Consider the following 22,533-nt stretch of genomic DNA (forward strand, 5'->3'; position numbering starts at 1 on the left):
CTCTGCGTGTAAAACATCCATAATAATACTACCTCTCGAATATAGTTGTTAGGAAAGTTAAATGACATGCTTAATTTATATATAGGGGCTTTCCAGGTGGTGCTAGTGACAAAGAACCCGCCTAGCAACGCAGGAAACGTAAGGGACACGGGTTCAATCCCCGGGTCAGGAGGATCCCCTGGAGAAGATTACCAAGACTACCCACTCCAGTATTCTTGCCTGGAGAATCCCACGGACAGAGGAGCCTGGGAGCCTGGCTGGCTACAGTCCATGGGGTCGCAAAGAGTCGGACATGACTGAAGCGACTTAGCACTCATAGCACACCATCTATATGGATCAGTACCTGGCATATACTGGGCTGAATATGCTTTAGATTCATTAACACTCTTATATAACAAAGATAAATAGAATGCGTCTGTGAATGATACACAGGATAAAAAGTAAAAAGTTCACTTTTACATGTTAAGTAGCTTTAAAAAGAAGGCATCTTAGAAAACATTTTAAACTTTCTATCACTATATACCACCTCAGTTGTACTCTAATTGAATGGCTTAGACACATTAGTGCGTGGACATGTGTGCAAAACAAAAATCTGCGTGCACTTCTTGAGAGGAATTTTTAAGTTTTTAAGTACATTTTTCAAAAAGAATATAGGTCCCTTAAAGAGTACAGACCCTAATGCCAACAAACAAATCTCCTCCTCTGTACCCAAAGGCCTGCTTCCTAAAACCGTTACAGGCAAACAGTTACACCACAAGGCCAGAAATACTGAAAGAAAAAACAGGGAGAGGGAGATAAGAAAGGTTTACATCACTTCTCTCTAGCTGGTCAGTGCTCATTATTTCTCAGTGATGGATGTTCATTCCTCTACTTCACACTTTAGCCTTCCGTGTAACTGTGTATTATTCCAATACACTGAAAGAGCTCAATTTTTGGCCTTTAATATATGTTTCTGGATCTTCAGGAAAAGGTTTACTCAATACAGGCAATTTTAAGTCCTAAAATCAGAACTTACCCTTCTTACAAGAATTAATTAGTTTCAGCTATCAACTCTCCTGAAGAGTCATTTATGGATGGTGTTAAATACTAAAAAATAAAGTCATATGTGGTCCTGGTGAAGTATCTTCTGACTTTTCTATACAAAGAGAAAATTCAAAGCAGTATCTCAAATAACAGTAGCAAGTCCTTGTGTTGATATTGAATCAAATACTTCACCATGCAGTCCCACTTGACCACACAGGAGTTAGCTTGCTGGTTTTTCTCAAATGTAAATATTTGCTTTGGCTAAATAATGTTAATAGGGCAAGTTACATATTACATGAGGCATAAAAAAAAAATTACTTGCCATTGACCCAGAAAACAGACACTGCAACAAAGTCTGAAGGAGAAAGAAACTGGAATGAATGTATCTGAAAGAAAACTCTGGCTGTCATACCTGCCTTGCTCCAAGTTCATGTTTAATTAAACTTACATCAATAATTCCATAAACTGTTTGCATGTTCATACAACATGAGTTATCATCTTTGATGCTAAGGTCAAATACTTACTGCTAACAACCCTTGCGCCTCTGAGGGAGGCTTGGCCCCCTGCCAGACTGTACTGCTTTTCCCATGGGGACAGGCCCGCCACTACTGTGCCACTCCGTGGGGGATGAGACAACAGCAGCAGCCCCCTGGTTGCTCAGCAACAACCCCTTATGACTGCTCCTCTTGGACTGCTAGGCAACAGGGCTGAGTCTGACCCAGCTACTCCCAGCAGCACGCTGCCTCTCCAGAGGGCTGGGTTAGCAGGAGGCTAGGGGCCCTAAGTGACTAGTTATATAATCTAAACGCATTTCTCTGGATGCTCCCCAACTAAATAAAAATCAGAGCAGAGTTAGCTCCTACCCTGAAGGGTACCCTTGAACGTATCCTTAATTTAAACTCTATCCTTGAATCTTTAGAGAAGCTGACAGAAAACTAATGCATTAGAGCCCAAATCTGTGGCCAAAAAAAGCCTATGGAAAAAAAGAAAAAAACCACACACATAAAGGATGCCATTTCTCTTAAAATCACGTTCAAAAATATGACTTTCAAACCTTTTACAAATTTCAAAAGATTTTATGATTTGCATGTTTTCTGTTAACAGCCCCCCCCAAAATGGAGAAAACATATACTTTTACAGTAAGTTTATTCCTAAAATAGCTTAACACATAGCTCCAAGGATAGCAATTTCTAGGAAAGATCTTCATTCGTATCTACAGTTTAACCCACATTTATGTCTTCTTAGTTCTAAGCTTTTAACAAATCTAAACTCGACATTTTTCCATCTGTATCTGACCTACCTCTTAGGACAAAGGCAATGACTCAATCAACTGAAAATCCTGCCCACACATGGAAACATGAGTCTAGCCTCGCTCCTATCTTCTCTACTGTCATTTAGAGCTCTGTTGTGGAAAAAGAGGTGTGTGCCCCAAGAGACATGGACTCACAGTCAGTGTTTGTTATTGCTCAGTCGATAAGTCCTGTGCGACTGACTCTTTGTGATCCCATGAACTGCAGCACGTTTGGCTTCCCTGTCCTTCACTATCTCCCGGAGTTTGCTCAAATTCATGTCCATTGAGTCCATGATGCCATCTAACCATCTTATCCTCTGTCGTTCCCTTCTCCTTTTGCCTTCAATCTTTCCCAGCATCAGGGTCTTTTCCAATGAGTTGGCTCTTTACATCAGGTGGCCAAAGTGTTGGAGCTTCAGCGTCAACATAAGTCTTTCCAATAAATATTCAAGGTTGATTTCCTTTAAGACTGATTAGTTTGATCTTCTTGCAGTCCAAGGGACTCTTTAAGAGTCTTCTCCAGCACCACAATTTGAAAGCATCAATTCTTTGGAGTTCAGTCTGCTTTATGATCCAACTCTGACCTCCATTCATGACTACTGGAAAAACCATAGTTCTGACTAGCAGACCTTTGTTGGCAAAGTGGTGTCTCTGCTTTTTATACCCTGTCTAGCATGCCAGTAGTAAAGAACTCACCTGCCAATGCAGGAGATGGAAGAGACACAGGTTCAATCCCTGAGTCGGGAAGATCCCCTGGAGAAGGGCATGGCAAACCACTCCAGTATCCTTGCATGGAGAATCCCATGGACAGAGGAGCCTGGAGGCTATGAGTCCATAGCATCGCAAAGAGTCAGACACAACTGAAGTGACTTAGCATGCATTCAACTTTGTCACATCTTTCCTTTCAAGGATCAAGTGTCTTTTAATTTCATGGTTGCAATTACCATCTGCAGTGATTCTGGATCCCAAGAAAAGAAAATCTGTCACTGCTTCTACTTTTTCTCCTTCTATTTGCCATGAAGTGATGGGTCTGGATCCCATGATCTTAGTTTTTTGAATATTGAGCTTCAAGCCAGCTTTTTCACTCTCCTGTTTCACTTTCATCAAGAGATTCTTTAGCTCCTCTTCACTTTCTGCCACTAAAGTGGTATCATCTGTATATCAGAGGTTGTTATTTCTCCTAGTAATCTTGATTCCAGCTTGTGATTCATCCAGCCCGGCATGTCACAAGATGTACTCTGCATATAAGTTAAATAAGCAGGGTGACATTATACAGCCTTGACATTCTCCTTTCCCAATTTGGAACCATTCGTTGTTCTACGTCGGGTTCTAACTGTTGCTTCTTGACCTGCACACAGGTTTCTCAGGAGGCAGGTAAGGTGGTCTGGTATTCCCATCTCTTTAAGAATTGTCCAGTTTGTTGTGATCCACACAGCCAAAGGGTTTAGCATTAAGTCAATGAACCAGAAATAGGTGTTTTTCTGGAATTCCCTTGCTTTCTATATGATCCAACAAATGTTGGCAATTTGATCTCTAGTTCCTCTGCCTTTTCTAAACCCAGCTTGTACATCTGGAAGTTCTCATTTCATATACTGCTAAACCCTAGCTTGAAGGATTTTATCATAACCTTGCTAGCATGTGAAATGAGTGCGACCATATGGTAGTTTGAACATTCTTTGGCATTGACCTTCTTTGGGATTGGAATGAAAACTGACCTTTTCCAGTCCTGTGGCCACTGCTCAGTTTTCCAAATTTGCTGACATATTGAGTGCAGCACTGTAACAGCATCATCTTTTAGGATTTTAAATAGCTCAGCTGGAATTCTATCACCTCTACTAGCTCTGTTCGTAGGGATGCTTCCTAAGGCCCAATTGACCTCACACTCCAGGATGTCTGGTTTTAGGTGAAAGACTACGCTATTGTGGTTATCTGGGTCATTAAGACCATTTTTATATAGTTCTTCTGTGTATTCTTCGCACTTCTTAATCTCTTCTGCTTCTGTTAAGTGATTACCATTTCTGTCCTTTATCATGCGCATTCTTGCATGAAATATTCCCTTAATAGCTCCAGTTTTCTTGAAGAGATCTCTAGTCTTTCCCATTCTCTTGTTTTCCTCTATTTCTTTGCATTGTTCACTTGAGAAGGCTTTCTATATCTCCTTGCTATTCTCTGGAACTCTGCATTCAGTTGGGTATGTCTTTCCCTTTCTTCCTTGCCTTTTACTTCTCTTCTTTTCTCAACTATTTGTAAGGCCTCCTCAGACACTCATTTTGCCTTGCTGCATTTCTTTTCTTTGGGAAAACACAATTATACTGCTCCACTTATTAAAAACCTTCAGTCAAGTCCAGGCAATTTATCGTGAAATGCAATGCACTTGTGAATATACTTCCTTTTGAACTTCCAGCCATATCTGCAGCTGTCCAGTATATTGATTTAATTATAGTTCCCTAAATATACCACACATTTTAAGCCTCCTTCTTCCTAGGACACATGCCTCTTTGCCTGGCAAACTAGTGTTTATCTTCCAATATCTTGAAATACCATCACCTCCTCTGAGAACCTGTCCCTGGCTTTAGAATTTCTTATAGTTGTCTCTGAGTATCTTCTCCTTGAGTCACACTGTTGAAATGGCATTAGGCACACTGTTTCACAATAATTTACTTACTTAACATCAATCCCGTGTTCTTCAATAGCAAGGACCTTGTTCTGTTCAACTTGGTCTCCTTGGTGCCTGGGATATTCTTTAGCATTAAGGAGCTGTTTATGCTATAGCTTTATGAATAATTAGAGGATAAAACTCCTAGGTAAAATTGTAAAATACATGTGTATTGGGCATTTTTAACTCTTAATTAACCAGGGATGAGTAATAAAAAATTTTGCCACAAAACAAAAACTTAGTCTCCTGACTTCTGAGTTGGTCCTCTAAATTATGATGAGTCATTAAGGGCAAATAAGCAGATACTTCTGAAATGATCTAATCCATCCAGTAACATAGCTAAAATAATCAGATTTCCTGTGCCCCTTTTATTAAAATCATAATAACATGAAATTTAAGAGAGATATGTGGTCAGGTAACCAAAATCACCAAAAGGTGGTCTAGAGCTGGTCTCAGGGAGATAATTTCTTATTTAGATCAGCAACTCTTAAAGCAGTTTCTGCAGAAATCTCGGTACAAGTAAAGTAGGAAAGAGAGTAGAGTAGTATCATTTGCTCAGTCGTATCCGACTCTTTGGGACCCCATGGACTGTAGACCGCCAGGCTCCTCTGTCCATGGGGATTCTCCAGGCAAGAATACTGGAGTGGGTTGCCACTTCCTTCTCCAAAAGAAAGTAGAAAAGAAACAAAATTAGAGCTAAGTAAAAAGGCAAGAAAAAGCTATCCTAATTTTAAAACCTCCTAAATAATACTTCACAAAACAGCATTTAGTCAACATCTGTTTCCTGCAAAGCACTAATTAAAAAAAAAAAAAAAGGAACATGAGCAAACAACAAAAACGAGCCCACAAGTGCAGCAGCCAAACGCAGTATTATGAAGCCACTCAACCTCTTACCTCACCACTCCAGAAGCTAAAGATATAATTCTCCATTTTCAAATATAACAAAGCTTTTCCTACGTCTTAAAGTTCACACATATGTTTACACAAGATACTACTAAATTTTGGATATTAGCAGTAATGTGATTGCCTAAATGAACTCATGCAACACAAATTCTAATCAATGGAAATCTGAATTTTTAGTTTATCTGTGTTACGCTGAGAGGGAATTCTTAGTCTGTTACAAGCCTGTGGGTTCTAAAGACCTCTAAGTCTGTGTATCCTCAGAACTGCAGAAACCGCACCCTTGGAAATGCCAGAATGTACTCATAACCATATGATAAATTCTGTTTATCAAAGTTTTACTTGACAGTATATACTTAAAGCACATTCAGATACTACAACAAAATAAATACATCATAAAGTAGAGTGCACGATGTATATTTAAGATGAATATGAAATGTCAAACTCTGTACTTTTCTACAGAGCACTTTGAGTTATGCCTATAGATTTTTGGGAATTCTTTGGTGGAAAAGAGTAGGAAGCCTTACTCTTGGGGATTCCCTCCTAGATGCTGAGGAAAAGATTACTTTCATGTAAAAATATATATTATCGCCTTGGCTCTAGCCTACCACAACCACTAAACTCAAAAAGTGCTGCCCTACTTAGACAAACCATTACTTTGTTTATTGCAACTTAACCTTTGTAACTTTTTTTTTTTAAGAAAAACTATTTCTCTCTCCAATAGTCCTGAATCTATCTGTGGGATAGTTCACAGAACCAATCTAAACTCCTATATATGTAAGACAGTCCTTCAACAAACATAATGGCCACAAGAAATGGAGATGTACTAGATGCCAGGAAATGTGCTGGGTATTTGACAATCATTAATCAAAAAATAAAACTACAGGCAAATCGTGCCATTTCTGTGTTACAAAAATGAAGTAGAATAAAAGGAGGAGAGGTGTGGAGGGGGAAGGGAGGAGGGTGGGAAAGGAAACAGGCTACAAAGCGGCTAGCAACTTTCCTGGAATAAAATGGCTAGTTAGGAGCTGAGCTGAGATCTAACTCCAACGCTTGTGCTTGTTTTTCTTTCTTGACACATCATGTTATACTATACATTCACGCCCACCTTCCCAGGTGTTCATTTCTCCTAAAGAAATATCTCCATTTTATGACTATTCCTTCTATCACTTCTGCAATAACAGACTATCCTGATCAACGTGTGTGCACGTGTATTTATTTGTAAGACTAATCTCCCCAGAAAAATTTGACCACAGTAGAATAGAGTTAGATCATCACTCCTTGCTCTGCTAAAGCTGCTATTAATACAACTTAAAAACATGCTACCTTTGTTGGACAATCACTTGACATTATATCAAACTGGCCATAAACCAAAATTCTTTCATATTGTTTTAACAGATTTTTCTATTAACCATTTCTTCTCTATCTCCCCTATCTTTTTTATAGCAACTTAATCTTTATAACATCTTTTTTTTTTAATTTTGAAGCAAAAATATTTCTCTCTCCAATAGCCCTAAATCTACCTGTGGGGTAGCTCACAGGATCAGTCTAAACTCCTCTATATGTAAGACAGTCCTTCAAACAAACATAATGGTCACAAGTAATAGAGACATACTGGATGCCAGGAAATGTGCTAGGTATTTGACAATCATTCTTTTTAAAAGTGTATACAACTCATATATTTACCTAGATACAAACAACCCATCAAACTAATTTTTTACTCATAGAGAACAGCACTGATTATATATATGACTCTCTAGTAAGTGTTAGCCGCTCAGTCGTGCCCGACTCTTTGCAACCCCATAGACTGCAGCCCACCAGGCTCCTCTGTCCATGAGATTTTCCGGGCAAGGATACTGGAGTTGGTTGCCATTTCCTTCTCCAGGGGATCTTCCCAACCCAGGGCTTGAACCTGGGTCTCCTGCACTGCAGGCAGATTCTTTATCGACTGAGCTACAAGGGAAGCCACAATTAACTAAAAAGTTAAGTTCAAAGTTTCCATCCCAGCATTTTTAAGATTCTTCACTATATCCCCAGTGTACCTCTCCACCCTTATCTTCTTCCAGCCCTCCAAAGTCTACATAGCTCTGTCTTGTTCTTTTCTGTATTTGTGCCTTTGTTCATGCAGGTCTCTCAATCAGGAATATTTTGCCCAATCATTGACGTTCTATCACTCCTTCAAGGACCATCCCAATTACTCCATTGTCTATAAGGTCTTCCTGAGTAATTTCAAAGTTTGTCTTTTTCTTTTTCGAAACACCACAGCACTTTTTGGTTCTTTCATAGCACCTATTACAATCTGCTTCACAGGAAAGATCTGTATATTATTTTCTCTTACTTCACCCCACCAAACAGATAGAAACCTAAGCTTCTTGAAAAAAGATGGCGTCTCATTCTGTTTTGCAATATATCATTAAACATAGTAGCTGAATCCAGGAGGGTGTTTTTTTTTAAATATATAAATTTTTTTATTTTAATTGGAAGCTAATTACTTTACAATATTGTATTGTTTTTGCCATACATCAACATGAATCCGCCATGGGTGTACACGTGTTCCCAATCCTGAACCCTCCTTCCACCTCCCTCCCCATACCATACCTCTGGGTCATCCCAGTGTACCAGCCCCAAGCATCCTGTATCATGCATCAAGCCTAGATGGCCGATTCGTTTTATATATGGTATTATACATGTTTCACTGCCATTCTCCCAAATCATCCCACACTCCCTCTCCCACAGAGTCCAAAAGACTGTTTTATATATCTGTGTCTCTTTTGCTGTCTCGCACACAGGGTTATTGTTACCATCTTTCTAAATTCCATATATATGTGTTAGTATACTGTATTGGTGTTTTTCTTTCTGGCTTACTTCACTCTGTATAATAGGCTCCAGTTTCATCCACCTCATTAGAACTGATTCAAATGTATTCTTTTTAATGGCTGAGTAGTACTCCCATTGTATATATGCACTACAGCTTTCTTATCCATTCGTCTGCTGATGGACATCTAGGTTGCTTCCATGTCCTGGCTATTATAAACAGCACTGCGATGAACATTGGGATACATGTGTCTCTTTCCCTTCTGGTTTCCTCGGTGTGTATGCCCAGCAGTGGGATTGCTGGGTCATAAGGCAGTTCTATTTCCAGTTTGTTAAGGAATCTCCACACTGTTCTCCATAGTGGCTGTACTAGTTTGCATTCCCACCAACAGTGTAAGAGGGTTCCCTTTTCTCAACACCCTCTCCAGCATTTATTGCTTGTAGACTTTTGGATGTCAACCATTCTGACTGGCGTGAAATGGTACCTCATTGTGGTTTTGATTTGCATTTCTCTGATAATGAGTGATGTTGAGCATCTTTTCATGTGTTTGTTAGCCAACTGTATGTCTCAGGAGGGTGCTTTTAAATAGATATTCATTTATTAGAGTTTAGTTAACTACTCATCTCAGAGATGCATGTACTGAGTTCTGAAATTCATTAAATAAAGAATATCTTAAGAATATTGAGATTATTAAAGAATAACTTAAATAAAAAATATCTATAACCATCCACAGAAAAGAACCTGAATATTGTTGGGGACATATAGCACTAAATTACGGAACCATAGACTCTATAGAATAATACAGATACTTTTTTCACTATATTGATCTCATGATGGAGAACTGAAATCATATTACTCATACTGGTATAATCATGTTGATAAAAACTGAAATCTCAAGAGCCTTCTTCAGGGTCACAAGACTAATTAAAAGCTGAGTTGGCCTTCCAACAAAGCTTTTTAATTTCTAGCTGAGTTATTTTTCTCTACTATTATTATCTAAATCATGTATCAATACATTTTCATAAATGTCTGCTGCAAAAAAATTAATCTAAGGGAGAAAGATTCTCTTCTTTCTTATAGGATATGATTTATCTTCAAATTATTATTTGTATGGGAAGAATTAAAAATAAAACTCATTAATGATGATTAAAGAGGATTATATTACACAAAATTTCTTTGCACAAATCTTACTTACTTTGCAACTTAACTATGAAGACTACAGTCAAGAATTAGGATATTTAAAAATATCACTGTTCAGTCAAAATAAATGTCATAGAGCCTATACACTAATAATGTTCATGATCTTTACTCAGAAGCCCATCCTACAGATTTAATCAGAGCCTGTTTATGCCTTTGTTTTGTTTTAGCCATCTTGTTACCAGTTTAGAGGAGAGTAAACATTTTGCTAAACATCCATTTCCCCTTTGAGCCTTTCCTCCTGTAGTCACTGCATGTAATTTGTTGTTTCCAAGAATGAAGTTGAGACCCAGACCCGACAAATCAGAGTTCAAATGCCCTGAGCCCAAGGGACTGGCTCAGAAGTGGTGTGGGACACAAAGGAGGCAGTCAAAAGCCTGCCTTAACAGGCTTATGACATTTTTCCAACTCAGCAAAGGCATAAAGAGTGGGTTCATGATGGAAGTTGGTCCATCTCAGGACTGGTACCAGTGCTACTAGCTAAAGACACTTTTTTCTCTTTGAATTTAAACTTGAGAAATAAGGCCTGAAGCTGTCGATAGCAACTTTTCCACCAAGCACAGCCTGAGAATGAAGCCAAGTTGAAGAAGACTAGAGCCAAGAAGCAGGCGGAAATTGGGTCCTTACAAAATAATCTGAGCTCTAGATCAAGCTGAGACTGAAAGCTGGGTGACATAAATCTGATAAAATTCTCCCATTCTTCTTAAGCCAACTTGAAATGGATTTGCTATTATGAACAACTATAACATTCCTAGCTAATGCACTCTGGTGTTTTGACTTTCTCAACCCACTTTCTCAACCAATGACCTAGATTGAAAAGGTCATACAGAATGATAGTGAAGAGTAAGAGCTATTACATACTTCAGATGAAGTAACAGCTTATAGTTTAAAAGTGAAGATGAAGACTGCTAATATGTAAAAAAGAATACAAGGAATTTCAAAAATGTGGAGTCTTTAAGTCAAGGACTTAAGCATCAGTTCAGTTCAGTTCAGTTGCTCAGTCGTGTCTGACTCTTTGCGACCCCATGAATCGTAGCACGCCAGGCCTCCCTGTCCATCACCAATTCCCGGAGTTCACTCAAACTCATGTCCATCGAGTCGGTGATGCCATCCAGCCATCTCCTCCTCTGTTGTTCCCTTCTCTTCCTGCCCCCAATCCCTCCCAACATCAGAGTCTTTTCCAATGAGTCAACTCTTCGCATGAGGTGGCCAAAGTACTGGGGTTTCAGCTTTAGCATCAGTCCTTCCAATGAACACCCAGGGCTGATCTCCTTTAGAACTGACTGGTTGGATCTCCTTGCAGTCCTAGTGATTCTCAAGAGTCTTCTCTAACACCACAGTTTAAAAGCATCAATTCTTCGGCACTCAGCTTTCTTTATAGTCCAACTCTCACATCCATACATGACCACTGGAAAAACCATAGCCTTGACTAGACGGACCTTTGTTGGCAATGTCTCTGCTTTTGAACATGCTATCCAAGTTGCACATCATCCTGGAAAACCACTCAGTCCCAGGAAAACCAGGGTAGTGGCCATGCTATTTGGGAGTATAAAGATTCCTGCAATGATCTGCATAAACCAGAAGACAGGTAAGTGGTCATTAAGTCACAAAGCACTCAAGGCAGATGGTGCTGAGGCTTTGACATTGCTGGAGCCGTAGAGGAAAGTGTGGTAAGCACACAGAATTCTCAGGCTCTCCATTGATTTGTGTTAATTGCAAACATGGAATTCACTGAGAAATATCTTACTCTAAGCCAGCAGAGCTTAAACAGATGGAGAGTAAACAGATGGATAAAAATCGGCCATCCCAATGAAGCCAAAAGATAACTGTAGGTGTGACTCTGTCTGGTTGCTCAGTCATATCCAACTCTCTGTGACCCCATGGACTGAAGCCCTCCAGGCTTCTCTGTCCATGGGATTTTCCAGGCAAGAATACTGGAGCGGGTTGCTATTTCCTTCTCCAGAGGATTTTCCCAACCCAGGGATCGAACCCACATCTCTTATGTCTCCTGCATTGGCAGGATTCTTTACCACTGTGCCACCTAGGAAGGTGTGACTCTTTGGATTTGTGTAAAAGATATATATATACATATATATGTATGTGTGTGTGTGTACATATATATATAGAGAGAGAGAGAGAGATAGGATGCTATGACAAGAAAATTTCTGAATTTGAGATTTTAGGAAGAAAAAATTCATATGATAAGTCCAGGGTGTAACTATAGAAGGGGTTGGGTAAAGACAAGTTTATTGCTTGAGTTGTGAAGGTCAAAAGCTGAAAAGTTGTGGTGTTGGGTACAGACATAAAGTCACCCAGATTGGGGACAGGAAATGGGTGGGACAAGATGACTGTTCACTAGTTGCTGGAGTGTTCAGTGAAGAAGCAGTTTGAAGTGGTAAATAGTTCACAGGAATGAGCAATGGTGGTTGACAGTATAGCCAATTGGCTCAAAGGAGCAGGAATGAGTAAAAGAGGGTAGAGAAATAACAGTCTAAAGGCGGGAAGGTGTATGGATGGCATGTGACCCACTTCCCTACCCTAGGATTCATGAACTATAGAGTAATCAGCCATCTCCAATAGGAAGGACTCAGGGGGAAGTGGGAGAGTCAAGATTCAGGGCTAGAGCAAAAAGAGAGGTTCAGAGTTTATTGTGATTGAACAGGTGTTCCAGAGGGCATGACAGAACAGTTTTGAAGGAAGAATAAAAAGCAAAGATTAGGTCAGGGAAAGGCAGCACAAAGCATAATAAAGTTTCAAGGTAGAAGGGAGAAATGAATAGACAAATGATAAAAACAGAGATTTGAAGCATTGGAAAATTATGTTTCGCAAGGCTAACAAAATTACATGTTTCAAAACTGGTAACACAGACTACAGGAACCAGAGACTTTAGGAAGAGCTAGCAGCTATGATGGGAAACGTGGAATTCCTTTTCTTCCTGGGGTGAGGTGCTGAGTGACAGATGTGGATCAAGGCAGGTTAGGGAGGCAATGGAAGGGCCTGCAGTCATGTGTAGGAATGCTGGCCAGGAAGGCACGTGGGAAGAAATTCTGTGGGACTTCAGGGTGAAGGACAGTTACCACAAAGGTGGACTCCAAGCAGGTGCAGGGGCATAGGATGTTATTTCAAATCAGTTACAGAACAAATAAGTTTGAGGCAAGATTAGTGATTAAACATAACAACAATAAAATTACATTACCTACTTCATTCCTTACTAAAACAACTTCCAAAGGATTAAAACTTTTTAAAAAAGACATCAGAGGTACTATTAAAAATGTAGATGAATATGTTTAAAATGGGAAAGTCCTCCTTATAAACTATGAGAGAAGAAATTGATAGCTTTCACATCTATAAAATTTAAGTATTTTGCAAATCAAAGCTCCCTATATAGTTAATTGCAAACAAAAGAAATTGATTTTAAAAACTGTTATTTAAAATGTAACAGACATACAAAGAGTTAATATCCTTATAAATTAAAAGTTCTTGAAACAAACAAAAGAGAATTAAAAATTGCAAACAAAAGAAATTGATTTTAAAAACTGTTATTTAAAATGTAACAGACATACAAAGAGTTAATATCCTTATAAATTAAAAGTTCTTGAAACAAACAAAAGAGAATTAAAATAAGTGAAGAACACAAAAAGCAATTCATACAAATAAATCCAAAATACCCAATAAACATACTGACTACCTAAAAATATTTAGCCACATTAGCAAAGAAATACAAATATGAACTATCTTTTCCTACTAAATTTCTAAATAAAAATTTTTGAAACAGTACTAGTACTTTGGTAAAAATTTTCAGTATAAATGGTAACAGGCTTCCTGGAAAGATATTCTGCAAAATGTTTTAAAAAATGGTTAAAAAGTGACTATCCATTGATTTATCAACTCCATGTCTAGAAATTTATTACAAGAAATTAATAAGGTAGCTGTGTACAGTGTATAAAGATCACAAATACAGTTATCTACTATGGTATTATTTACAAAAACAAACTTGGAAACATTCTGCACATTTACCAATAGGGATTAGTTAAAAATTTAATAGATCAGTATGTACCCATTAAAAAAGATGATTTATTGCCTTGAAAAGATATAGTAAGATGATATATTAAGGGCATATATTACTTTTGTTTTTTAAGATATATATATATAGGCAAAGAATTTTATAATTAACGGTGGAAATACAGGTGGACGTTATTTTCCTCTTAATTTTGAAAGTTTCTGATTTTCACTGGAGTGTATATTATCTCAAAAACACAACTACAAAGTTTTAAAGTTTAAAACTTAGTGGTATTTTAAGTGGCATACATTAACGGCCTAGAAAATAACATGTGGAATAAACCATTATAAGATAACAATGGAGAGCTGATAAAAAGGATGAGAATGAAAGAAAAAAAAAATCGCTTGATTATACTTTCACATCTGTGATTCTTGGTGAAGAATTTACAACAGTAAGCACAGACTGTCCTTGGGAAAACAGAATTCTACATTTTAACATTGCTAATATTTAAAGCCACACATTTTAAAGATTTGTGTTTTTCTTTTTGTCTTATTTGTTTTGCTGCATAGGGTGCAGCAAAGTTAAAATGGGGCCTAACTGGGATATTCTGTTTCATACCTTTAAGAGCTGAAATTTTATCTAGCCAAAAACTATGTCATGGGTCACTCCGCATAATCAGAAAAAATGTTATTTTTTAAAATTATTCTTTCTATTCATTTTTATTCTGATAATAGTAATTTTAAGAAGAAAAAAATAGGATAAAAACTGTATACCATTATTACATTAATAAAAAAAAAATCCTTACAAAGATACAAAGACTAGAAGACACTTAATACTAAAGCAACTATGCTTGAATATTAGAATTGAAATTGTAAAATCTTTAAGTGTTCTTAATAGTGTGATGGTTTTATGACAAAAATATCTGAAAGAAAAGAGTTAAAAAATAAAGTGAACCTTAAACAATCCTTTTACAAGATAATTTGAAATGTCCTTATAACTTAAACTGCTGTCCTTAGATACAATCATATTTCATTAATCCATATTTTAAGTGGATTACATTGAGACAAAACCCACAAAGTGAAGAGCTTAACCAATTCAGTATTAAGACCAATAATAATTACTGACAGGTGATATGAAAAGTTTTCCAAAGTTTAGGCAAATTAAGATACTTTTTTAAAAGAGTTAGTAAACATGAACATCTATGAGTTTAAAAAATGCTTTGTTTCCTCCCATTTTACAGTCACACCTGAAAAGTTTGTTTCCTTTCAAAGCATTCAAACCTAGAATCCAAACATGGACTCCTCAGAGTTGAAACAACTATGCTGGGTTTTACTTGAAGTTTAATATTCTTTGGCAAAAACCACAAACACCTCAGGGAGCTGACCCAGATCTACTATGTGAGGAAATTATTCTTCACTTTCCCTGAAAACATTCTTCTACCCTCCCTGAGGCAAACAGATAAAAACTATGACCTCCCCCCATGTTGTAGACTGGTTCCATTTTCACACTGTCAAACCCACGTGGCCGGAATGAATGGAAAACCTGAATGATCTTGTTTAGATCTCTACTTGGGTTGAAAGCAGAGGACTCTGACTATGTCAGGACACAGCAGATGCCCTGCCCAAGTTATCATATTGCTTATTTTGTAAGCATCTTTACAACTGATACTGAAAATGGGCACAGATCAAGTGGCCAGCAATCCAAAATGCAGTTATCAGCAAGGTTGGTTTCTTCTTGGGAACTCAGGAAAATCTGTTCCATGCCTCTTTCCCAGCTTTTGGTGGTGGCTGGTAAGTCTAGGAATCTCTTGAAGTCGCATAGCTCTTATTTCTGCTTCCAATGTCACATGTTTGCCTCTGAGTCTCTGCCTCTATGTCTCTTCTCTTCTTATCAGGATACCAGTCATACTGGGTTAAGGGCACATCCTACTCCTGTATGACATCATATTAGGCAATGACAACTGCTATGGCCCTATTTCTAAATAAGGTCTCATTGCAGGAAGTACATGAATTATCAGACCTTATCCAACCCAGGAAACCCACCAACTGTGTCCTCATTCTTCTACCGCCATTTTTGTAAATAGTGCTAGCCCTCAACCTCAAGCCAGGGTGCTGAAAAGCACCCTTCATTTCCACCTCCCCTTAACTTCATGTCCCAGTTATCATCAAGCCTAATCACTTTCCACTCCTAATATTTCTAGACTATGATACTCTTGTGTATCCCTAAATTCTTCATCGCTAATTCATGATTCACTCTCTAGCATCTCTTGCTTGGGCTATAACAGTCTGTTCAATATTCCTCAAATCCAATCTTCTCCGAGCTGCAAGAGTATATATAGATAAATACATAGAGATTCATGGCATGGTAGAAAGATGCAGAGTTGTTTTTTGTGTTTTTCTAAGTTTTCACTCCTGTAAACAGTTCTGCTTCTTTATTGCAATGAACACAATTATAACAGACATCCTTCTTCAGGGACACAGAGACTGAGAGGCAGAGTGGTTTCTGTGCTAGACCTCGGCCTTTCTAACATCTTCTGACTTGATAGATTCTTTACAAACTTTCAGAATGCAACAAAATCCATTATACCTGTAGTCTGGATTTTTATTAGACTCTATTAGATTTGGGAAATATAGACAAGAGGGTCTTATTTCAGTGTTCTGAGATTTAATATTATATCTGGCTCCAGAAGCCCCATGATAGAAGTACTTATTCTCATTTTTTAATAAACAAAAAAAAATATGAACGTAACTACATGAGTTAAAGGTTATCCTTAATTACACACACACACACACACACACACACACACTACACATAGTGATTTCAAGAACAGTATTTTCTTCTGAGACATATTAACCCAGCCCATAAAAATTAGTCTAGAAGTAAATCACTTAAGAGTCATTTAATATAAGCATGTTTGGGAAGACTGCTTAACTCTTTCTTATCTTTCATGAATTTATTCCCAAAACTATCATACTGAACCTCAGTTTCTTCCTTTCTTTCACCCGACAAGTGAAAACTTACAGTTACCCATGCTGATTTCTGGGGTTCCCTGGTAGCTCAGATGGTAAAGAACCTGCCTGCAATGCAAAAGACCAGGGTTCAGTTCCTGAGTGGGGAAGATTCCCTGGAGAAGAGAATGACCACCCACTCCAGTATTCTTGCCTGAAGAATTCCATCGACAGAGGAGCCTGGCAAGCTACAGTCGATGGGGTCTCAAACAGTCAGACACGACTGAGCGACTAACACTCACACATGCCGATTTCCACACTCCCAAAGGCCATTCATTCCTTTTCATCCGCACAACAGAATTTAGGGCTTAGCTAGAAATAGTAACTCTAAGGAGGGAGAATCCAAGATGTAGAGGAAGGCATTTAGCTCCATTTACACTGTCTATAAAAGCTTCTGCTGCTGCTCCCCAAACAAGTGTTCAAGCCATGTTTGCTCCAGACTACTATAACTACTACTCCATAATCTTCAAGGGTCTCTATTCTGCTGGCCCACTTTTCAGTCTGAGAAATCCTATTCTAACTAATTCAAGTTCTAGGTAAGATTATTTCCTTCTATTTAGAAACATATACAAATCTGAACTGTTTTATTCTTAAATAGACAGCTCTGAACTTCTTTTCCAATAAGCATCCAACTCTTGGACACCATCATTTTTTAAGAACTGGAGTTATTAGAAAACATAAATCCACTTTGATTTAAAGTCACTTCAGTTGTGTCCAACTCTGTGTGACCCTATGGACTGTAGCCCATATGGCTCCTCTGTCCATGGGCTTCTTTAGGCAAGAACACTGGAGTGGACTGCCATGCCCTCCTCCAGGGGATCTTCCCAGGGATCAAACCCATGTCGCTTAAGGTCTCCAGCATTGGCAGGGGGGTTCTTTACCACTAGCGTCACCTGGGAAGCCTGTATAAGTCCATACCGTGCTTTATACTTGGACAGATGCATAAAGCCGTTATTTGCCATTGAGTACAAGAATAAAAAAAATATATCCCACTTGAGTATGAAGTAGATCACCTATTTGATTTCTCAAAGTCAACTGTACTTCCAATAAAAAGATAAACAATAATAATAATCACTTTTGGTTTTCTGCCTATGTTCAAGTGTTCTCTTTATGTAATATCACTGATAATGACTTATAAAAAGTATATCAAGTATCTTTGCTCAGTCACTCGGTCATGTCCAACTCTGTGAGACCCCATGGGCTATAGCCCCCCAGGCTCCTCTGTCCATAGAATTTTCCAGACAAGAATACTGGAATGGGTTGCCATTTCCTACTCCAAGGGATCTTCCTGACCCAGGGATCAAACCTGCATCTCTTGCTTCTCCTACATTGGCAGGCAGATTCTTTATCACTGCACCACCTGGGAATAAAAATTACTGAAACCAACAAAATTCAAAAGAACATGCAGTTTTCCTTCTTTTTTAAAAATTTATTTATTTTTAATTGAAAGATAATTACTTTACATTATTGTGTATTACGGAGAAGGCAATGGCACCCCACTCCAATACTCTTGCCTGGAAAATCCCATGGATGGAGGAGCCTGGTAGGCTGCAGTCCATGGGGTCACTAAGAGTTGGACATGACTGAGCGACTTCTTTCACTTTTCACTTTCATGCATTGGAGAAGGAAATGGGAACCCACTCCAGTATTCTTGCCTGGAGAATCCCAGGGACGGGGGAGCCTGGTGGGCTGCTGTCTATGGGGTCGCACAGAGTCGAACACGACTGAAGCAACTTAGCAGCAGCAATTGTGTATTAAGGTAATGAAAGATAAACTGGTATTTACCCATTAAAACCTTTAAAAAGTGTAAGTCAATGAATAATACTGTGGGATGTCTGATCAAAGAAAGAAAAGCTAAGGGAGTGTATATTCGGTCATGTGAATAAAAAAGGCAAGAGGAGAAGGGGACGACAGAGGACGGAGATGGTTGAATGGCATCACTGACTCAATGGAGACAAGTCTGAGCAAACTCCAGGAGACGGTAAAGGGCAGAGAAGTCTGGCATGCTTGCAGTCCATGGGGTCACACAGAGTAGGACACAACTGAGCAACTGAACAACAAAATAAAAAACCCTTGTGAACATTTAAAAACTGAAAAGAATAAAAAGAGCATGTACTAACCACAGGAATTTTAAAACGGGAAAACAGGAGCCCTAGATTTATCCCTAATACATGATTTTTGCACGTCAATCACTTAAACTTGGGCCTTAGATCTCTATATATAATAATAAAATGTTTAATTAGTATATAAAAGAATTACGTGGCATCATAGTTATGGAAGCTTATTTTACCATATGATTTATAGGGTGCTTTTTTCTATTCAAAAAGGCATGATTTTTTTTGGTAACTCAATTAAAAATCTTGTGTTGAAGGAAAGGAAAACCACTGACTTTACCATCAAGCAATTTAGGTTTGAGTTTCATCAACATCTTAAAATACAATTTTCAAATTGCTCAATTTCCCATCTTCACTGGAGACTGCAGGAAATTTAGTCTTAATTAAGCCTGATTTACCCTCATTTAGCATTAAAAGATACTGGGGGTGGGGAATGAATAGGCAGAAAACAGAGGACTTTTAGGGCAGTGAAAATACTCCTATGATATTACATTGATGGATGTCTGCATCTGCTTGCATGCTCAGTCAGCTTTGACTCTTGGCAACCCCATGGACTATAGCCCACCAGGCTATATATGTCATTATATATTTGTCCAAAGCCACAGAATGTACAACAACGAGAGTGAATGCTAAGGTAAACCAGGGAATTTGGGTGATTACGATGTGTCAGTGTAGATTCATCCACTGTAACAAATGTACCACTGCCGTGTGTGATGTCCACAATGGAGGTGGTCATACATGTGTAGGGCCAGAGGTTATTTAGGAAATCTCTGTACCTTCCATTCAATTTTTCTGTGAATATAAAACAGCTCCAATAAACCTCGTCTTCAGAAATATGTTATTTCTCAGAAATGTTACACCTTTTTTCAAATTTGCTTGCTGTATTTGAGCTCAAAATTTTTAAAGGAAGCAAAATGTTTACTCTCCAACCTTCTGAATGGATAGACAAAATGTGGTGTGTTCATACAACAGAAAACTTCAGCAATAAAATGAGCGAAATGCTGATCCACATTACGACATAGATCTCAAAAACAGTATGTTAAGTGAAAAAAAGCCATAAACAAAAGATCACATATTTTATGATTCCATAAAATATCCAGAGAAGGCAAATCTATAGAGACTGAAGAAAGATTAGTAGTTGCCTGAACCTGAACAGAGATTAATCATAAGTGGGCATGAGGAATCTTATTGGAGTGATGAAAATGTTCTAAAACTGAATTATGGTGATGGTTTTACAACTTGGCAAAATTTCTTTAAAAATCATTGAAGGGGTAAATTTCTAAAAAATCTAAACTTCCAGTTTAAAATCGGCTAAAGAGGAGAGAAAATTCTTTAACAAAATTGAAATCTGACATTGTTTAAAATGTCCTATATAAGGTATTCCATTAGTCTTTGATATTTTGTTGAAGAAAGTTGTGGTAAAGATAAAACTAAGAAGCTGATTACTAAAAACTTTTGAAAACTTTTTTTCAATACATACTTTACTTCAAAACTAAAACATTTGAGTTTCCAAAACACTGTTTTAGGAAATGAACTTCCTTATCATAGTGTCAATAGAGGGGTACTGATCAGCACCTGACAAGCAGGAAAAATAAAAGGTGTGCAAAATGCTAATCTAACAAACCATGATCCAGAACCCATATCACTTACAGAACTTCCTGTGAGCTTTATGACCATCAGATCTCATTTTAGTAGTCCAAATTCTGACCTTTTTGAATGTTAAATCACAGAATGAATTTTTTTGTGTGTAGCAATGTCAATAAGAAGAAAGGCATCTTATGAAGAGATAAAGTGGACAGATGGATCTTGAATCTATGTGTACACAGAGAAATCCAGTACTCGGCGCAGTTCTAATCCATACTTTTTCAGTATTCAAACCATTAGTATGAGCGTTTTAGTTTTTAGTTTTTCCAGTTGAATATTTAAGTGGTCATCAGCACTGAATCTCCATTTTAGAGTCCTGCACAGACTCGGACTAAAAATTCCACCTGCAGGATTTTTTGTTTTGTTTTGGGTTTGTTCTTTTCCCCCAGTGTTTCCTATGTGCCCTACTTGTACTAAGCGCTCTTCCAAAGGAACTGTGTCCGTATGCGTTCCCTGGGATGAGCTCTAAGAAGATGAAACTGACCGGTTCATCTGAGCCTCGCTCGGCAGGGACTTGCCAGTCTGGAGAGCAGGTTAAATCAGGGTCATCTCTCCCAGAGGGAACTATCAGGACTTTCCCCAACGAGCTGCTGCACGTCAGCAATTACGACCCACGCGCTCGTCTCCCGAACCCCTGCGACCACACTGCACTCCTCTCCCTCCCTGGCTGCCGGCCGGTGTCCCAGACTCCGTGAAAATCCAACAGTTGCTGGGAACCCACGAGTTCACTCGATCTAATTATTCCCAGGTTTTATCAAAGAAAATGGATGGAGGTTGATGAGGTGAGGTGACTGGACTAAAGACAGCTCGACGCGAACTGAACCGGCTAGAACACTGCTGACCCCATGGCCGCGAGGGGCTGCCTGGGGCTGGAAACGCGCAGCCCAGGACAAACGACGTGGCACTGCTCGTGCGAGAGGCGAAGGCTCAGCAACTTACAAGACATCACCAATGTCCACCTTCAGGGCAGAATGGGCAAAAAGAGGTGATCAGATCTCCCTGGTTACCCCTGTTGACCTGAGCGCCCCCTTCCACTCTGCAAGGACCTCTGCGTGTTACATGATGTGGTCACTCTGGCCAAAGAGGCATCTGCTTAAATTCCCCCCCATGCTCGCGCGGACTGGCCGGAAAATAGGAAAGTTGCTCTTACCGCATCTTCGCTCGCTCAGTCTCCCCTGCCTCCCCAAGTCCTTTTCCCTCCGTCTTCGCTTCAGCCACCCCCACTCCACCTCCCCTTCACCACGTACGTACCAGCCGCGCACAGAGGTGTCCGCAGAGCCTGGGCCGGGTCCCGGCGCTCGGGCTCGCCTGGCCTCTCCGTGGCCGCGAGCTGCGGTGCTGACTCTAGCTCGCTGCCGCCTCTACCGTCCACGAGGATGCGACAGCGTCTGAGCTGCTGCGCTGGGGCGCAGGCTGGAGGTGGCGGCGACTGCTGGGGCGGAGAGAGCGGCCGCCGGGACCCGCCCCCGAGCGTGGAGAGCGCCTCCCTCGCCTTAAACCCCCGCCCGCGCCGCCCCGGCCCGGGGTCCAGCTCCGGGCGTAACCCGGCCGCCAACCGGCTTGCTGGCCGGCGAGACGGTGGGTCTTACCTTCCGGCGTCCCGGGCAGTGTTGTTTGTTTTTTTCCCTGCGTGCGCCTTATCAGACAATTAATCATCGATGGTCATCACAGAACCCTCCTCGCCTACCACTCTCAGTTCCCCCTGGGTGAGTGTTAAGGTTCTATTAAGATTTTACTTGATGTGACTGAGGGAATTCGCTTTCCTCCCTTCTCCCTGTAGACCCTCCGAAGCATTTGTGGCCCGAAGTGACTGTCCTAAGGTTGCACTTTAATCGTGGCTGTTTGGATAAAGTGGCAATGTGCATGGTTTTCTTACCTGCACCCG

The 22,533-nt window shown here is 39.4% G+C and overlaps 1 protein-coding gene across 4 annotated transcripts in view; it reads right to left on the reverse strand.

The window, feature by feature from the left end:
• Window positions 1–22,036, reverse strand: part of PKIB (cAMP-dependent protein kinase inhibitor beta) — a 120,907-nt gene extending 98,871 nt beyond the window's left edge. For 3 of the 4 annotated variants that reach the window (XM_055535035.1, XM_055535029.1, XM_055535034.1), the window contains exon 1: window positions 21,900–22,036. The gene's annotated coding sequence lies outside the window, so the exon portion shown is untranslated. The remainder of the gene's footprint in view (window positions 1–21,899) is intronic. The other variant, XM_055535031.1, reaches the window with a different exon arrangement.
• Window positions 22,037–22,533: the final 497 nt, after the last annotated feature.

The sequence above is a fragment of the Bubalus kerabau genome, chromosome 9 (assembly GCF_029407905.1).
Source record: "Bubalus kerabau isolate K-KA32 ecotype Philippines breed swamp buffalo chromosome 9, PCC_UOA_SB_1v2, whole genome shotgun sequence".
In the NCBI taxonomy this organism is placed as follows: domain Eukaryota; kingdom Metazoa; phylum Chordata; class Mammalia; order Artiodactyla; family Bovidae; genus Bubalus; species Bubalus kerabau.